Here is a 16,238-nt window from a genome sequence, read left to right as displayed (position 1 = left end):
GTCCTGTTCAGGACACACGCTACAGCTGTGCATAAATACAGCTCTAAAACAGGACAACATACGTCGCACAGTTTCAGCTGCCAGGAATCTTGTGGGACACTTCAAAAAAAAGTGCCAAGGCCACAGCTGCCCTGAAGAAAAAAACAGCAGCAGCAGAGTGTTGTGGAGCACAAGCTCATACAGGACGTCGCTACTCGCTGGAACTCGACGTGTAAAATGCTTGGGCGACTGGTGGAGCACTGATGGGCAGTGACAGCTGTTTTGTCAGATCCCAGCATCACAAAGAAAGGAGATCGCACCCTGGACCTGACAGCAGACCAGTGGAAACTAGCAGAGGAGATGACAGAGTTGCTAGGACCCCTGATCACGCTCACAGAGCTGCTATCAAGTGAGGAGAATGTGTCGTTGTCTGCTACAGTGCCAGTGCTCTTCAACTTTAAGAAGCGCCACCTGTCACCGGAGGAGGATGACAGCCCTGCCATCAGAGAACTGAAGAAGGCCCTCGTCACGGAGATCAACAGCAGATGGCAACTGTCAAGTTTGGAGGACAGCAGCATCTACCTCCTTTCTTCAGCACTGGACCCGTGATTCAAGCAGTTGAAATTCCTCCAGAACGACAAGAAGGACTCCGTCTACATTGAGGTTAGACTAACATAATATTTTATATTTAAATTAATAATTTAAAATTATTATATTAGTATTAGGCCACACTGGAAATAAGCCCTTGGGAATTCTTGTGTTTCTTTCATTTTGATTCTTTTTTATGCTTAGGCTCTAGGCTACTTATTGGCCTACACAAACAAAAAGGCTGGGCATCAAATAAAATGCTATTTTTGATTATTTTAAGGTTGTCAGCCTGGCTGAACATCTGCACCAGCGAAAGGCCATTGACTCGGTGGAAGAGCCGACAGCGAGCCACGGTGAAGAGACGCCACCATCAAAAAATGGAAAGAGAAAGATATTTCAATGCTGATGGAATCTGACTACTGTGACGAGGGAGAAGAATGGGACAGCGCAAAGAAAGAGATGGAGCAATATTTGAAAGACTGCAGTAAAGTCCCATCTGGCCCGCTTGCATGGTGGAAGCAAAATGCCGACCGCTATCCTAAACTGGCATTTGCCGCCAAACACTGCCTTTGCATTCCGGCAACTTCAACTCCCTCAGAGCGCATCTTCTCAAAGGCTGGCTACATCGTGAACAAGACCAGAAGTTGCCTTTTACCTGAAAATGTGGATAAACTAATCTTCCTCGCGCACAACATGAAGAGAGTGTAGGCTTGCTAAGGCTTGAAGCTTTCAGTTAGAAATTGTCAATGTGTGCTGTGCTGCTGTAGCCTAGGGTCCTACTGTGCCAATTGTGCAATTTAGTTTAATTTAATCTTATGATTATGACATTTCGTCATTTTAAATTGTTCTTTTGTTTGCTGTGGGAGCCTATATGTTATATTTGTTAGCCTACATTTCGTTACACATTTAGCCTATTCATTGTAAATGTTCGTTTTTGAAATGTGTGCTGCATTGCTTAGCTGTAATATTTTTCGTTTTTTGTTCAGGCTATTTAAATTTATTTATTATTTAGGCAACTGTGTTATGAAGGACTAGTGTATTTAGATTATGATTTATTGTGTAATATAGGCCTTGAGGCTATGGATCAATGTCAAGTTTTACCACTTTATCACTGTTCCCTCTAACTTGCAGCTGTTTTTTCGTTATCTTTTGAATTTAATATGAATTATGAAACCGTTTTTGTCAACGTTTGTTTCCCCCGTTTTGTACAATAAATTATTGTTTAAAGTTTCAACAAGTTTCTTTTGGAGTGCGAGACATACATAGACGTTGGAACTAGGGGTGCGGGGGTCCGCACTCGCACAATTCTGAATTTCGTTGTACTACAAAAGCTTGAAATGAACAATTGTTTTTTATTGAAAATATATCACTGTCTTCATTTATTATGTATTAATTTCTCTAGCAGCAAACACATTTAAAGGAGACGCTTGTCAAGTCTTTTTACGCACGCTGTCCGTGGTGCTGAAATCCCCGCTCCTGCTGACAGCAGACCGGGGGAGAAAAAAAGACATTTCTTTGCTCTGTGCTTTCAGAAAATAGTCCCACTGTGTTTGCAGGGCATATCAGGCTGTGTGATTATGCATAAAGATTGGTTAACGCATTGGAGCAATTTCATACAATTTCGGACATTTAATGTGATAAACTAATTTCAATTCAGCATGGTCATTTGCTTAGAGGATTCAGCTGAAGCATAATTAGTGTTATATGTCATTAAGATGAAGTATTTGCTTGTTTTGTGGTTAATTATGCACATGATCCGTTTGACCCCATCATGCGGTCCGTTCGTCCCTGCTGCTCACTATAAAATGTGTTTACTATAAATGAATGCATCTCTCTGCAGAGAGGGAAATATTAAAAAGTGATCCGGTCGGGCCGGGCCGGGCTGGGGCAGAGAATCTAAGCTCTAGCGGCTAAGCCTTGAGCTGAACATACTGAGGGATGTGTGTAGGGGACGAGAAGTTAGCACCATCCAGGATGTTGTGTCCATCCTGCAAACCTTGCAGCCCCAAACCCGCTCCATGCTGTCGGAGGTGGAGAAGCTCATTAAACTCTGTCTGGCCCTGCCCATATCTGTCGCAGTATCGGAGCGCTCTTTCTCAGCCTTGCCCATGCAGGCTGAAAACCTGGCTGCGCAACAGTGGTGGAGCCAGAATGTAGCTAATGGGTGGGCCTGCAAAAATTTGGATGGGCCTGATTATTTTTAAAGCTGAGATGTCTGTGGATTTAGAACATACTAAAACATGACTAAAACTGTGTGCCCGCACAAAGCCAGAAATATGCATACACATTATTTTCGGCATATTTGTAAAGCCGTGTGATGCTTGATTCTGTTTTATAACTCTCAGTTAATGTACATATTTGGACATATTGACATATTTGATGAAGCCTTATTGTTTTGCTGCTATTAAACAATGAGAGACATGTTTTCTCCGTTTACTTAATAGCATAAATATTCACACTACTGCGCACAGGGAGACAGAGACTTGCTCTGCTCCAGACACACTCAGCACCTTGGACATCACGGCGCACCTGACTGTTACGCTACAGTTACTAGCCTATAAGGTTAATTCATAAAGTTGGTGTTGGATACAGCACAGATATTGAAATGTCAGACCAATGGAGCATGTTCAGAGCCTCCTCACAGGCTCACACAAACGCAATCATAACATACCACGGCGGGCCAGAATAAAAAAAAAACAGTCTTACCTGTAGTTGATACACAAGGCGGAGTCTTGGGCTTGGAGTTAAAAGCGTTGATTATGTCATCATAATCCGAACTGTCAATCATCTCTCTTTCAAATGACAGGAGTGTCAGGTTGTTGAGGCGTCCAGTCAGCATGGATGATCTCAGGCGCGCCTGGATCCTGTTGGTAGCGGAGAAAAGTCTTGACGCTGCAGGAGGTCAAAGGGAGCGTTACGATGGCCCTTAACAGACTGTGCATATTAGGAAAAATGTCCGACAGGCAGCTGTCCAATATTTCCATCAGTGTGGGGAAGTTGTTCTGATCCATTTTCCATCTGATGTGCTGAGTGAACACAGAATGTTCAGCATCAGCTATTTCAATCCCATACAAGTCACACAGAGCTTTTAAAATGTCTTTGTCTCCAAAAGTGGCAGATCCAGGTGCAAAAGAGGCCGATGCTCTCATGATTCCATGTGTCCTCTTTAAATCAGCTGTTTAACTCCGATACCTGCCTGTCCAGAACACTGTTCCACAAAGCCTTTAAATCAGCATCACTCGTGATGGCCGATGTTTTCCCCAGTGTCATGGTGACAACAGATGTGCGAAACTTTGAAGGCAGCTTGCGCGCACGAGAAGCAGCCACATCCCAGTTAGCTATCTAGTGCTTTTCCATCAATTCTTCTGTCAGTCTGAGCACTTTTTCAAAGTCACCATCTGAATCATCCCGGAAAGCCGCATATGTACAGTACAGGCCAAAAGTTTGGACACACCTTCTCATTCAATGCATTTTCTTTATTTTCATGACTATTTACATTGTAGATTCTCACTGAAGGCATCAAAACTATGAATGAACACATGTGGAGTTATGTACTTAACAAAAAAAGGTGAAATAACTGAAAACATGTTTTATATTCTAGTTTCTTCAAAATAGCCACCCTTTGCTCTGATTACTGCTTTGCACACTCTTGGCATTCTCTCGATGAGCTTCAAGAGGTAGTCACCTGAAATGGTTTCCACTTCACAGGTGTGCCTTATCAGGGTTAATTAGTGGAATTTCTTGCTTTATCAATGGGGTTGGGACCATCAGTTGTGTTGTGCAGAAGTCAGGTTAATACACAGCCGACAGCCCTATTGGACAACTGTTAAAATTCATATTATGGCAAGAACCAATTAGCTAACTAAAGAAAAACGAGTGGCCAAATGAAGGTCAGTCAGTCCGGAAAATTGCAAAAACTTTAAATGTGTCCCCAAGTGGAGTCGCAAAAACCATCAAGCGCTACAACGAAACTGGCACACATGAGGACCGACCCAGGAAAGGAAGACCAAGAGTCACCTCTGCTTCTGAGGATAAGTTCATCCAAGTCACCAGCCTCAGAAATCGCAAGTTAACAGCAGCTCAGATCAGAGACCAGATGAATGCCACACAGAGTTCTAGCAGCAGACCCATCTCTAGAACAACTGTTAAGAGGAGACTGCGCCAATCAGGCCTTCATGGTCAAATAGCTGCTAGGAAACCACTGCTAAGGAGAGGCAACAAGCAGAAGAGATTTGTTTGGGCCAAGAAACACAAGGAATGGACATTAGACCAGTGGAAATCTGTGCTTTGGTCTGATGAGTCCAAATTTGAGATCTTTGGTTCCAACCGCCGTGTCTTTGTGAGACGCAGAAAAGGTGAACGGATGGATTCCACATGCCTGGTTCCCACTGTGAAGCATGGAGGAGGAGGTGTGATGGTGTGGGGGTGTTTTGCTGGTGACACTGTTGGGGATTTATTCAAAATTGAAGGCACACTGAACCAGCATGGCTACCACAGCATCCTGCAGCGACATGCCATCCCATCCAGTTTGCGTTTAGTTGGACGATCATTTATTTTTCAACAGGACAATGACCCCAAACACACCTCCAGGCTGTGTAAGGGCTATTTGACCAAGAAGGAGAGTGATGGAGTGCTGCGGCAGATGACCTGGCCTCCACAGTCACCGGACCTGAACCCAATCGAGATGGTTTGGGGTGAGCTGGACCGCAGAGTGAAGGCAAAGGGGCCAACAAGTGCTAAACACCTCTGGGAACTCCTTCAAGACTGTTGGAAAACCATTTCAGGTGACTACCTCTTGAAGCTCATCGAGAGAATGCCAAGAGTGTGCAAAGCAGTAATCAGAGCAAAAGGTGGCTATTTTGAAGAAACTAGAATATAAAACATGTTTTCAGTTATTTCACCTTTTTTTGTTAAGTACATAACTCCACATGTGTTCATTCATAGTTTTGATGCCTTCAGTGAGAATCTACAATGTAAATAGTCATGAAAATAAAGAAAACGTATTGAATGAGAAGGTGTGTCCAAACTTTTGGCCTGTACTGTAGTTTTCAGCGTTTCTATGAGGGATATGCAGTCTGTGACGCATAATGTTGAGCTCTGCAGCCCCTTTGTGGCAAAATCACTGTTTTCAAAAAGTTTGCAAAATGTCACAAGCATGAAAATGAACTTTTTCGTTTGCATCTGTTGCAACAGTTGTTCTGCTTCTATTTTAGTTTGTCCACTGCCTTCTGCACATTCAGCTAGAGCCTCCAGTAACACATCCAACAATTTCAATATCTTGTGCACCGACCCAGATTTTGAACTCCATCTGGTGTCGCTCGATCTCTCCAGCTCTATCCTCTGACGGTCGGGGTGCATCTCCTTTTGGATCTCCATAAATCGAGCGTGCCGCTGGGCCCCAGTGAAGAAGCTATGTATTTGATTCACAGTGTCAAAAAAGGTGCTAACATGCCCGGATTCTTTGGCTGCACTGCACAACACTAAGTTCAGCTGATGTGAGTTGCAGTGTACATAAATGGCTTTCGGAAAAGTTTCTTTCAGGACAACCTGAACCCCACCCCTGTGTCCCGACATAACAGATGTTCCATCAAAACAGAGTCCGACACAGAGAGAAGCATCCAGACCAAGTGGTTGAAGGGCCTCCAGGATCTTTTGTGATATTCCTTGTGCAGACAAGTCCGCGGCCTCAACAAAGCCCACTGCCCACTCTTTGATGACTGCTCCATGAATAAATCTCACACAAACAGCAACTAACTCTCGTTTCGCCAAATCTTTATACTCATCTGCAAATATTGCAAAATATTGTCCATGCAGTTCAGCCTTTATCTTACGAAGCAGGATTGATGCTGCAGCTTCAAGCAGCTCATTCTGAACCTGGTAGCTCATCAGTGTGGCATTTCGTGGCAGCTCCTTCAGTCGGTTATCAATTTCTGGTGCATATTTTGACATGAACTTAAAAAGCTCCAAAAAATTCCCTTTGTTGAGTCCTCGGTTTCTCTGTGGCCTCTGAGCGGGATTTCAAGCTTGGCACACAACATAACAATGTCCAGGACAACCTTAACATGTTCCCGGTGTCTCTCCACGAATGCTGGAGCATCACCGTGCAGCTGGTTCAACACTGTCCCGCGGCTTTGTGGCCCGTGGCTGTTCCTGAATGATGCCAGTTTTGTTTGCGCAATGACATGCAGCTTACTAGACTCATGTTTGTCGCAGGCCTCTCTGAGAAGTTTCCAGTTATTGTAGCCACTTATAAACGTAGTCTCAGTGTGCATCTCTGGAAAATGTCTGCAAGCTTTACAAAACACTGCATCTTGTTCTTTACTGTACTCAATCCACTTGTACTTCCCATACCAGTTGGCATTAAATGACCGCGATTTCCCACCTATGACAGTAGCTGGGAATGCTATTAGCTTGGGTTGAGTGGCTGGTTCCTCCATCGGTGATAAATCCAACAGTGTCCGGATTGGCTCACTAGATGCGGCCAGCGGCGGTCGGTGGGTCGGAGCCGGAGCCGGAGCCGGGTTAGCACAAATGCTAGCATGACTCTCGGGATGGCGACGATGACGTGGTGGCTCTTTCCCCCTCATTCCCCGGGCCAATTAAGTTCTCCTGACGACCATCCTCGTTAAGCACAGCCTGGTCCGAACTTTCTTCTGTCTGTAGACGTGGTTTCTTGAAAAAGTGGCTCAAAGATAACTGTTAAGCCATTGTTAAACGAGTTCAGCTTCCTGCTACAGTGCCTGTGACCCTCGGCACCCGCCGTCTGACTGCTTGTGAACTCAAGCATGTGCATGACATCGTCAATGACGCAACAGAGGAAGTTCTTTTTTTAAAATTTTTATTTAATTTTGAAATTTCTCAGTAAAACAGAAATGACAATTAAACATTTAAAACAGATTCTATGATAATTCTGTATGAATTGTGATTTATTTTTATTTATTTTTTCAAAAATTTTTTTTTTTTTTTCATGAATCTTACTGGGTGGGCAAGCTGTGCCCACCCAGGCCCACCCATAGATCCGCCCCTGCTGCGCAACACCATGATACAGGTAAGACTAACACATTTGGCCATTATGAATGCTCACAGTGACCTCACGGATGAAAGCGTAAGTAATGGCCTAATGATTATAATAATAATAATGTCAAAATATCATTTACAGACCTATTTAACAGACGATCACCCCCAACCCCACCCCCCCGCGCCGTGAACGAATATTCAGATATTCATTATAAATTCTGCCTAAGGTCCGAATGTTAAAAAATGGCATTCGGGACAGCCCTAGAGTGAGTATGCTTTTTATGTGTTTGCATGCGACAGGCGGTGGTCCATTGGTGTGTTTGTATCAGACTTGATAGCCTCTTAGAAGAGTTTGATGCTGAAAAAATAAAGAAAACAAATACAAAGTAGAAAGCTAAAGCAAATATTATAAAAGTAAATTGTAACCTGGTGAATAGATAAGTAATTTCACTCTGAGGATCAATAAAGTTATTCTTATGACTATTCTTAAAGTAGGCTGTAGTGTGGTATCAGTGCAAAGTACTTGAGAAGCGCAAAAGAAAAGTACAGGTGACAGTTATGTAGTTATCAACTTAAACAAAATGACTAATTTGTACTAACAATAATAATAACTTATGTGTACTGCCGAAGTGCAATATTGCCTTCATACGAAATGTCTGCATTATCATACCATAACTACATATCGAATGTTTCTGTCAGCTTGTGTGTTTGTCATTGAAATATCTCTGTTAACTTGTGTGTTTAATTTGTAATAATATCATGTAATATGATGTCTGACTAAGTTGTCTTCTTTGTGTGTGTGTGTGTGTGTGTGTGTGTGTGTGTGTTCTTTATCCAGAGTCTTCGTGAAAAATTGCGGCTTTGCTGTGACAGCCAAGCATGCCATGAAAAAATGGAACAACCTGAAGGTAACCCACCACTGTGTCTACTCTTTAGCAATGAAGCTATATACATATTTGTTAAATGTGGAATTCATCATCTCAAAAAAGTCAAGCTGAAAACAAATATTGGTATTACACAATATTTATGGAATCAGTATTTCATTGTGGCAAGACATCTTAAAATAACGGTATTATAACTTGACATTTCAACAGTTGATAGTGTTGCAACAAACATATTAGTCAACATTTGTGAAGCCATTCAAACTGGAAACCTTTTGGGACTTCAAGCGTTCATTCATTGATGCTGTCTTTTAGGAGTTTAGGGATCCTCCGACAGGGAAAGGGGTGGAGGCGGGTGGGGTGACTGCTGCACTCCGGGGGCAGCACTCCATAAGCCCGCCCCTGGTAGTGGCATCTAATTTGACCACCACTACAGGTGGTGTTGTCACCTCCCCTTCTCTGCCCCTCCCAAAGAACGGGCCAACCTGCCACCAAGAAAGAGGTCCAGGGTCAACCAGGAGCTCCTGGAGTTCCTGAAGGAGCAGGTAGAGAGAGAAGAGGCGAGGGAGAGATCAGCCACTGAAAGGGCTGAAAGATACTTGTCTCTCTTTGAGAAATTTGTAGATAAATTATAAAAAATGTATAGTTGATTAAATTTAATATAACAGTTCCTAATTATTGTTTGTTCCAAATTATTGTTTGATGTATTTGTTTTTGAATAAATATTTGAAATACGGAGTTTCAGTCTGTATGGTAGATGAACAGTTATACATAAAGTGGTAACATGCAGGCATGTGTTATTTAGACTTCACTTTCCCAGCATGTAACAGAGCCAACACACAATAAGGGACATAGTTTAGATCTAATTATCTCCAAAGGGCTCAACATTTCTGAGGTTGTGGTGACTGATGTTGCCTTTTCTGATCATTACTGTGTTTTCTTTAAAATGGCCATCTCCGCTGACACCAGTAAAATTACAACAGAGGTAATCAGAAAACGCTATATCAATGAAAACACCTGTACACTATTCACCCAGGATTTTATACCCACACCAGCTCTGCCCTCAGTTTCTGTCAATGATCTGGTTCATAGTTTCAGCTCTAAAGCTATGAATATCATGGATAATATTGCCCCCGTGAAGGTCAAAGTTGTCTCCGGTAAGAAAAAAACCACCATGGAGGAACGCCACACGGGTAAAAGCTCAAAAAAGAGAATGTAGAAAAGCAGAACGCAGGTGGCGAAAAACCAAACTCCAGGTTCATTATGACATCTATAAGGAAAGTCTGCACATCTATAACTTGGAGCTAAAAAGGGCACGGCAGTCCTTTTTCTCTGAGATTATCAACAAAAATAACAACAATGCACAGACTTCATTTACTGTTGTTGACAGACTGACAAACCCATCAGCGTCAGTCCCTCCTGAACTGCTATCCACCAAGGCATGCAATGACTTTGCTTCTTTTTTCACAGACAAGATTTTAAAGATAAGACAGACAGTCTGTAACTCCAACACAGTGGCTATTTCACCTGTGCCTCATAAGACTACTCCAGTTAATTTGGCACTTTTTCACCTATTAAATTATGCTACTTTGACAGACATAGTTAGAAACCTTAGGTCCACTACCTGCTGCCTTGACACTCTGCCTACAAGCTTTTTTAAAGATGTTTTTTAACTGCATAGCATCAGATATACTACAGATAGTAAACTGTTCTCTTCAGTCAGGCCTTTTTCCAATGGCCCTGAAAACTGCAGTCATTAAACCTCTCTTAAAAAAGCCTAATCTGGATGCCTCAGTAATAAATAACTACAGGCCCATATCAAACCTACCATTTTTAGGAAAGATCATTGAAAAGGTTGTTTTTCAGTAACTTAACACCTTCTTGGAGCAAAACAATTCCTTTGATGCCTTTCAGTCTGGATTTCGAGCACATCACAGCACTGAGACTGCACTTGTAAAAGTTTTAAATGACATTCATCTGAGCAGTGATGCATGAAAGATTTCGGTTCTGGTATTACTGGACCTCAGTGCTGCATTCGACACAGTTGACCATAAGATAATGCTCGACAGACTAGAAAAGTTTGTGGGACTTTCTGGCACTGTGCTACGTTGGTTTAAATCTTATTTACAAGACAGGGATTTCTTTGTGTCACTTGGCAATTATGAATCTGTGCGAACAAAAATTACATGTGGAGTTCCTCAAGGGTCCATTCTTGGGCCTCTTCTGTTCAACATCTATATGCTCCCTCTTGCTCAGATTATGGAATATCATAACATCTCCTACCATACTTATGCAGATGACACACAACTTTACATAACAGTGTCACCAGATGACTACAGTCCCCTACATCTGCTAAATAAGTGCATTGACAAAATCAATACGTGGATGTGCCATAATTTTCTACAACTAAACAGACAAAACTGAGATAGTTGTTTTTGGCCCCAAAGAACAAAGATCAATAGTCAGTGCTCACCTTGACACCATGACACTAAAACCTACAAATCAAGCCAGAAATCTTGGTGTAGTTCTGGACTCAGACCTAAATTTCAATAGTCACATTAAGACAATTACTAAATCAGCCTACTACCACCTTAAAAACATAGCAAGAATAAAAGAATTTCTGTCTAAACAAGATACAGAAAAACTTGTTCATGCTTTCATTTTCAGCAGGCTGGACTATTGTAACGGTGTCTTTACAGGCCTGAGTAAAAAATCAATCAGACAACTGCAGCTCGTCCAGAACGCTGCTGCCAGAGTCCTCACCAACACCAAGAGAGTGGAGCACATTACACCAGTGCTTAAGTCACTGCACTGGCTTCCTGTGTGTCAAAGGATAGACTTTAAAATCTTGTTACTTGTCTATAAAGCACTAAATGGTCTCGGGCCTAAATACATCTCTGATATACTTGTACATTATGAAGCATCCAGACCCCTCAGATCATCTGGAACAAGTTTACTCAGTGTTCCCAGGATCAAAACCAAACAAGGTGAAGCAGCCTTTAGTTTCTATGCTCCCCGCCTGTGGAACAAACTTCCAGAATATCTGAGGTCACCTGAAAGTGTCAACTCATTTAAATCAGGGCTTAAAACATTACTATTTACTGCAGCTTACCAGTGAACTAGATATGTAATTTATTGTTAGGATAATCTGTAGCTATTGTTTTTATATTTGTCTGCTGTTGCTTTTGCTTTATGTTTGCTTTTTAAATACATTTTCTGCACTGTTTTTAACTATTTATTGTCTTGCTTTTAGCTTTTGTTTTTAATGATCTATTGTTCCTTTAATGTTTTATTTTAATGTATTTCTCTTGTAAAGCACATTGAATTGCCTTGTGTATGAATGGTGCTATATAAATAAAATTGCCTTGCCTTGCCTTACAGGGACTCCTTGTACATTGGAGATCTTCGGAGGATAAGGGCATCATGGACTGACCCCGTGTTTCCAACGTAGGTGTCCAGAAATTTCCCGCCACTGTCACACACTCCCTGGAGCACCACTGAAGGGAAGAGCTTGCGGTTAATGTAGCATTTCTTCTGTGGTTCTGCAGATGGGAGAATGTGGACGTGGCACCCATCTATGGCACCAGCCACACACTGAAATGCCTCGTGCCCAGCCAGACGTGCAAAGCCTGCCCCCACATCCTCCATCTCTTCAGGCTTGGGGAAATGGATAACCTTGTGGAGGATGGCCATCATGTCCTCCACTTAAGTGTGGACTACCCTGCCAACTGTGGCCCTCGGCATGGCAAATATGTCTGCTGTAACTCTATAGGAGGTGCCACATGCCAGCCAGTAGAGACAGACAGCGGCTGTGGCTTTTACCGAGGCAGCATCTGGACCAGTAAATTGATGGTCTCCCTGGACAGCCTAAAGGCTGGTTTTAGGTCTGCCTCAGAGAAAAAGGTGCGGAGGATAGGCACACTGTTGTTTATCTGTGCATACCTCCGGGGAGAATGATCCTGAATTCAAAAAGAAAGATATATTTTTAATGTTTACAATCATGAATTGACATTTTAATTATATTTATTTATTTATTTATTTAACTATTTCATAGTTTTTATCTGTTTACTGTGATCATGCCTATTTTACTTAGATGTATTTAAAATTATGTAATGTAAAATGAATTAAATATTGTTCTTTTGTCAGGTTCTCATTACGCATTATCATTTATTATTTATCTTGTATACAAGTGAACTTCACTGCCAATGTGATATAAGGTAAGTGTGTGGCATATATTATTTAATGTCCTCAAATAAATTATAAAACTTAATATGGCGTTAATTCCATGCCCCCCACGATTTCACCACAAGGTGGTGCTGGGGCACCATCAACAGTACCAAAATATCAAATGTCAGATGTCAAATTTGACTGAGTGGTTGGAAATTCATGAATGAAAGGGGTGGGTCTATAGCGTCACTATTACACAGTTTGGGGAGGATCCTGGATCCTCCTGATCCATTAATAATAATGGAAATAAAAGTGCTGCTTGAGGGAAACTTTGTGAGATTTGCCTACTTACAAAGCCAGAGACAAACGCTAGGTTAGCGCAACGCCTTTCCTGACTCCTCTTCCTCATCCCGGCTCTTCTCAGCTGAGGACTCCTCCTCAGCCTGGTTCTTCTCAGCTGAAGACTCCTCCTTAGCTCAGCAGCCTCCTCTTCTGCCTCCTGGTAAAGAGTACCGAAGGCGATGACAGCTGCGATCGTTCGCCGGTCCATATTTGACATCAACCAGATTCAATATACTACTCTCAAAACACCCTCAGACACTCTTAAACAACGCGATCCACAAACAATAGCCTTTCCCGGGCTCTTTATTCCTGCCGTTGACTCGTGATGTACAGAAAATTCTTGGCTCGTGAGATTTCTAAACAGCTTAAACAAAATAAGGAGGTGAATGAAACAATGAAAGGAGGTTGTTGCTGCTTTATTAAAAAATAGGCATTACATTGTTAGTGTACACTTGTGGTAAATTACAACAGCTGAGCTTAGAGTATTGTGTGTGTGTGTGTGTGTGTGTATATACATATATACATATATATATATATATATATATATATATATATATATATAGTACCTCATCCTGCACGTCAGTGACAGCTCTCTGGGCTATCCAGCCTTGGTGAAACTTTTTGGAGCGCTGGCCAAAGACCCATCCAAATCCACCAAGGAGAGGACAAGATCTCAGGGTAGCTATATACACTAAGATGACAGATTGGCTTTTTTGGTGGAGATGGCACTGATGAAAGATGCGCTGGAGATTCTGCAGGCCCTGTCACTTTTCCTTGAGAGGAGAGACGCAACCGCTGTCAGTGCTAATACTGAGGTGGGCGTGGCACTGAGCGCACTGAGATCAATGAGGAAAGCCGACGGTGTGGACACAAAATGCATGCATTTTTTCGTCTTCTTTTAAATGTTATTTTGTCATCCCAATGGTTCAGGACGTCTGACCTTGAATAAAAATCAGATCCGATGAGAAAAAAAGTCTGAGAACCCCTGGTGTTAGGTTTACACAAGAAACAACTGTTTTCATATAGCCTGACTGTTGGCCTGCCGTTGTGTGGTAATTTTTTTTTAAATAAAAACGTTTCTCAAAATTATCCCCCCCCCTCTGCTTTTTTCACAAATCGCACCCTGTATACATATATATACATGCTGTGTGTGTGTGTAGCGCAATACCAATTGTTTTGGATGATAAGGTACTGGATAAAAAAGCACAGCTGTAGCAGGCTGTCTCGGGTATTGCGCAATACCTACAAGAACGCATAGTCTTAAACTGACAACAGAGCGTCATGTGTGCTCGTGACCTTGCCAGTTCATTCTTCCAAGCACGACTCGCAAGAACATTCTCCCCAAGAACACAAGTCCATTCTTTGCATTTTTGGCATTGAGAAAGGCCTATGGTCTTGTTCCGTTTTTTTTTGGTGCGCACCCGAGTGTGATTGCTGTGTTCACACCTGTCCAAACAAACTGCACTTAGGGGGCAAACGAACTTGAGATGAACTCAGTCTGTTCATGGTCGTGCTCATGCTCTTCTTCAGCGTCTATGTTGGTCACTGCTGCACGCTGGGTGGTCACCTGACCATATGTGCTGCACACACCAGCCCTGCGTTCCAAATCGCCCTTATAAAGTATGTAGCGTAGTATGCAGTATGCATGCAGTATGCATACTATTGGGACACACTACATCCGCCATCACATCCACCCTGAACTCCGACCCTCTTGCTCACCTCCGCTGCCGTCCGTAGCGCCACATTTGAATATTTTGTTTTGTTGTACTTCGGAGATGCAGCAAATCTCCTCTCGTTGAGCCCACCAGAGTCGTGCATACTGTCGGAGGTGCCGGAGAGCTCTGTTGCTGTTATGTCGTAATGTATGTTGTTGTTTCTAATAAACTGATGTGTTCACGTAAACAGTCCCAAGCCCATTATTAGTGACCTGTCTATTGAACTAGTCACCAGTAGGCATATTAACCCCCTTCACACACAGCTCTCTGTTGCTGGCAGATGTTTGATGTTAAATATATTTACAGCCATGCAGCTGCTGGCACTATATTCTGTCTGCACGTGAAGCAGCCTTACATTCACATTACTTTTATTTGTAGTGTAACATACTTGCACATTCTTACTACATTACTTAATATGTGTTTGACTTTTACTATTCATATATTTACTAGTCTATACTGCTCATACCTGGCCCATAGTGTATTCATATTTAGTCATATGCATTCATTATTTATACCACACTTACCCCACTGCCTGTACTGGTAGAATTTTCTATATTGTAGTCATAGTTGAACCCTAACACTGATTATACTATAATCACAATAAAGTTGAATGTTGTAACTGTGTTCTTGCAAAACTGTATGATATGTGACAGTATATAATCAGATCATTGCAGTCCTAATATGTAGTGTCTTAGTATCTCAAATTAAATAAACCATGTATGAAAGGAAGTGTGGGCGTTGGTTGTACACACAGCTCAGTCAGTGTGACGTAACTTCCGCTGCGCAAAGGATTGTGGGTCAGAATGGCCAAAGAAGCATATTGACATACATGCTGCGAAATATGACCGGATGTAGTAGAACATCCTGGTACTTTTGGCATACTGCATCTGACATACTATGTATTGGGACACACTAATTCTTTTTCTGGCATACTAAATAGTATGGTAGTATGGGTATTGGAACACAGGGCAGGATAGCTTGTGGGCGTAATGTCAACAAACACCACACACTACAGGAGAGGTAGTCACGTTCAAAGACACACACATTAATATTTTTTTCGCAGCCTTTTATGCGGTTATGTAATTGCACAGCCTGACATCGTGATTGCAATTAGATGAATTGTGCAGCATATTTTATCCATTTTTCATGCATATTGTTTATAATTGATACATGTTGTGCATTTTGAGTGTTTTTTTCATGATTTTTTAAAGTTTTTGGCTTATTGTAAACAATGTGAACTGAACTGAAATGTTCTCATTTCTCCGCTTCATTTGAAGCCTGTGGCTTGTAAGTATGTGCCTGAGAGATTTCCTTAGTGATGACATCATTTTAACCATATATGGCAAATGAAGGAAATACCTGCTTTTTCCGATAGATGGCACGCACACTATTCTCCTCTCCCTCTGCTCTCCACACAAGCGCTGAGGCATTAAGTTTGTGTGGGTGTGTGAGTATGTGTGGGGGAAAGTATGCATGTGAGTGTGCATTACCGTATGTCCTAATGCGTACAAGCGCAGGTAGCTTTCATGTGGCCGCTTTTCCATATCCT

At 42.1% G+C, this 16,238-nt stretch overlaps 1 long non-coding RNA gene across 1 annotated transcript; it reads left to right on the top strand.

Moving 5' to 3' along the window:
• Nucleotides 1-8,507: 8,507 nt before the first annotated feature.
• On the top strand, nt 8,508-15,158 carry LOC144467458 (uncharacterized). The gene is made up of 3 exons (XR_013493654.1): nt 8,508-9,010; nt 11,847-11,912; nt 12,014-15,158. It is a non-coding gene; the product is annotated as an uncharacterized LOC144467458 (long non-coding RNA).
• Nucleotides 15,159-16,238: the final 1,080 nt, after the last annotated feature.

Source organism: Epinephelus lanceolatus, chromosome 16, assembly GCF_041903045.1.
Source record: "Epinephelus lanceolatus isolate andai-2023 chromosome 16, ASM4190304v1, whole genome shotgun sequence".
Taxonomy (NCBI): domain Eukaryota; kingdom Metazoa; phylum Chordata; class Actinopteri; order Perciformes; family Serranidae; genus Epinephelus; species Epinephelus lanceolatus.
This window is presented reverse-complemented; position numbering and strand designations above follow the sequence as displayed.